The 3,975-nt window shown below is 38.7% G+C and overlaps 1 pseudogene; it reads left to right on the top strand.

The window, feature by feature from the left end:
* Window positions 1–998: 998 nt before the first annotated feature.
* On the top strand, window positions 999–3,207 carry LOC138164036 (small ribosomal subunit protein eS6-like; annotated as a pseudogene).
* The last annotated feature ends 768 nt before the right edge of the window (window positions 3,208–3,975 follow it).

The raw sequence follows: 3,975 nt of genomic DNA, 5'->3' as shown, positions 1-3,975 counted from the left end.
TTCAAAATTATGCTGGCATGTTCATAGTTTCTGTTGATGCTGTGAATATTGCCTTGGTGATACATTTGCCCAGATTCTGTCAGAAGCCAGACTTGAACCCAAGTCTTCTGATTCTAAACCCAGGTTTCTATCTGTTACACTACACCACCTCTCAATTACAGTACACTTATTGCAGCACTCAGTAGTTCCAGGTATTTATTCAAGAGCACAGGCTTTAGGGCAATATTGCTTCAGGCACTATATTTAATTTTTAGAATTTCCTAATATTTTTGGAATTTGTCTCAGTTGCTACAAAGATTTGAATTTGTTAACAACAAAAAAACAACCTTAGCCTACAAATAGTTGTGTTCTTTTTTCATGGTTCAATTCAATTTAATAAATATTTATTGAAAGGTCAAGTTATTCAGGGGAAAGATTACTTGATTTTTAGAGTACCTGGCTTTGAATCCTAGCTTTGCTACTTACTATGTATGTGACTTTGGGCAAGTCAGTTCACCTCTCGGGCTTCAGTTTCCTCAAATGTAAAATGACAGGTTTTGGACTGGGTGATTTCTAAAGTTTCTTCCATCTATAATTCTACAATCCCAGTTGAATCCTTAATTGGTATATCGGCAATGTAATACCCACAGCAGCTGCTATGAATATGCAGACATATTTCCAGGGTTGAATCACAAAATATAACAAACTCTCCTCCTCAAAAATGAAGCCAAAATATTTATTCAGATACCAGAAAGCCAATTTCACCCTGGTAACAAAGAAGTTCATACACATCATCAATGCATGAAGCACCACCATCCCCAAGCCTTCCTTCTGTAAGGCCTCCCAACACATAAGCTCCCCTAGGCAAAATTCCTCCCTCTCTAATTCATGCTAGCTGCTCTGCCCCACTCTCTCCCAGTTCTACACTTCTTGCTCCACCCATTTAGTAAGCTCCTCCCACCATGGGCTCCATGTAACTCAAGCTGTGGGCTGGGCCAGAGCTCAAAGCAGGTCACAACAGGATTATTAAGGGGCAGGGAACATCTTCCAATTCCCTTATCATTACACTTTGATTTTAAGTATTCATCTAGATATATCATGTAAATTAGGACATAACTAATACTTAACTTATTCACTTAGTAATTATTGGTGAAGCATGTAACATGAGCATGGAACCTTTTATAATATGACATGAAAACATGTTAAATGGCACCTGACATGTTTTACTATTAAACTGAATTAAATTCACTATTAAAATGAAAAGGATTTGATATATCAGTGATAAAATGTGTTTTTAAGTTTTATGAGTTTCTCTATATTGATTATACTTTGATTTATTTCCCTAGCAACTCTTTGGCTTACAAACAACCATTTGATATAATTGATAACTGTACTTTAAAAGAATCTTGACTGAAGCGGGCAGCTGTGCAAAGATGAAGCTCAACATCTCTTTCCCTGCCACTGGCTGTCAGAAACTCATCAAAGTCAATGATGAGGGAAAGCTACAGACCTTTTATGAGAAACGGGTGGCCACTGAAGTTTCTGCTGATGTTCTGGGTGATGCATGGAAAGGTTATGTGGTCCGAATCAGTGGTGGGAATGACAAACAAGGCTTGCCCATGAAGCAGGGTGTTTTGGCTCATGGACGAGTCAGCCTGCTGCTCAATAAAGGCCATTCTTGCTATAGCCCTAGAAAAACTGGAGAAAGAAAACATAAATCTGTTAGGGGCTGTATTGTGGATGCCAACCTGAGTGTCCTCAACTTGGTTATTGTGAAGAAAGATGAGAAAGTTATACCAGGACTGATAGATATGACTGTGCCTCGTCGCCTGGGGCCCAAAAGAGCTAGCAGAATCTGCAAACTTTTCAACTTGTCCAAAGAAGATAATGTTCAACAGTATGTTGTGAGAAAACCCCTTGACAAGGAAGGTAAGAAACCCAGGACCAACATTCCTAAAATTTAGCATCTGGTGCCTCCCCGTTTTTGCAGCACAAATGTAGATGCATTGCTTTGATGAAGGAGTGTACCCAGAAGAACAAGGAAAAAGCAGCAGAATATGCTAAGCTTTTGGCCAAGAGAATGAAGGAGGCTAAAGAAAAATGACAAGGACAGATCGCTAAGAGACACTGTCTTCCCTGAGAGCCTCCACCTCAAAATCTGAGTCCAGTCAAAGATAAAGTTTCTAAAAAATGTGTTAGAAATAAATAACTTTTGCCAAATGGAAAAAAAAAAGAATCTGATAGGACTTACAGCAAAGGTGTCAACAAAGGTCCTAGAGGCATTGAGTTTTTTTCACAAACATTCCTAGTAAAAACCAAAAAGGGAACCAGATAGAATAATGCTCAAGGACACCAAAGAATAACAGCATTATATTCTTCTATATAGTCCAGACCACCAGAAGGCTGCGGATGCTTGGAGAGGGAAATGGGTAGAAGGGGTAGAAGCCAGTGGGAACTTTAGTGAACAAAGCTCTGATCAGGCATGGGTATGGGAGCTAAGTGGGGTATGGGGTGTGGGAGGGTGGAGTGGGAAGTAAATAGTATGTGAAACCTGTAAGAACTCTGAGTAGGGCCATGCAAAGGGGGTCAGAAACTAATCAGATCTCTGGTAAATGGGGACTCAAGCCTGAAGGGACTCTGAATGGAAATGTGCTAGTGGGCCAGCAACCACAAAGCCAGAGAGAAGAAACAAAAGCAGGCGACTGCTACCGAGTATATACAGAGAAGAGTACCGGCTGCCTCAACAAAACAGTAATGTCAGTGACATAAATAAGAAAGAGGGGATAGGACCAAACAAGTTATGACACTCTAAGAGAACAAGAAGGGACAGAGCTTGGCTGTGACACAAAGTCCCAACCCAGGAAACTGAGGCTAGAGAAATAAATAAATGAAAGAAAACTTTGAATACAGAGAAGAAATGCCATAGATTGCAAGAAGCCCAAAAGGACTTTTAAACACAGAAGAAAATAACTCCAAAAAGTATAAGCGAAACTTCAGTGGGAGAAATGACTTAGCCTTAAGGACTCCAAAAGCGACTTTAAGAAATGAAGATATAATAAAGTAAATTAAGTGTGATTACTGTTTTTGAGGGGGGAAATTGAAAGGAAGATGAATAACTTCCATTAACTTACCCAAGAAAAAATAAGATAAAAAAATAGAAATCAATGATTCTATAAGATAAATTTTAGAATAAAATCAAAAGACTGAAAAATTAAGAAAACACAAAAGTTATTTACTGTAAAAAATAACTAACCTGGAAAACATTTCAAGAAAAGATAATTTCAGTATCCACCAGACTCCTTGAAAACAATCACCAAACAAAAAAAACCTAAATACCATATCAAAAGGGGGCTGAGAATAGAGAAGTGCCACTGTTTTCTTAAAAGAAATTCTTTTTTAGGCCTTCATCCTTATTAAAGAGGCAAACTCAGAAAGTTAAATGGATGTTATTCAGTATGCCAAGGTGTAATGGGAATCGGAATTCCCCCTTAATAGATCTAGGAGGAGTTTGAAGACCTCCCCTGCTTTGAAAGTAAACTCTGCCCCTAATAGTCTGAATGTAATCACATGGAGCCTGTGATGGAGGAAATTTGCTGAAGAGAAGTAGAGGCCACAGGAAGCTGGTCAGAGCTAGCCAGACAGTAGGGGGGAGAGAGGACACTCAGGCAAGGAGATAGAGAGGTTTGTGAGTAAATATTGATCTCGTATTGGCTTGTGGGAAGGCTAAAGGATGCTGTGGCTCTCAGCGTTATTATGGCTTCTGAATATCTTTGGTACTATGATGGAATCAGCTTACTGGTTTTGGGATCTGGTTTTCTGGTGTCTAAATAAATGCTTCAGTTCTATCCTCTATCTGGAGAGTTTGGTATATTTTGCGATCGACCTAGAAATGCTATATGTAGCAATATAGTAAGAAAATAAATAAATTTGGGGAATAAACATAAGCAAAGAAGGAACAAATTTTTTGCAGATATATGACAGAGAAATCTAGAAATT

The sequence above is a fragment of the Petaurus breviceps genome, unplaced genomic scaffold (assembly GCF_028583685.1).
Source record: "Petaurus breviceps papuanus isolate PSGF00001 unplaced genomic scaffold, PetGlider_PUasm1.0 189, whole genome shotgun sequence".
Classification (NCBI taxonomy): domain Eukaryota; kingdom Metazoa; phylum Chordata; class Mammalia; order Diprotodontia; family Petauridae; genus Petaurus; species Petaurus breviceps.
The sequence above is the reverse complement of the archived record's forward strand: the minus strand, read 5'-3'. Positions and strand labels throughout refer to the sequence as shown.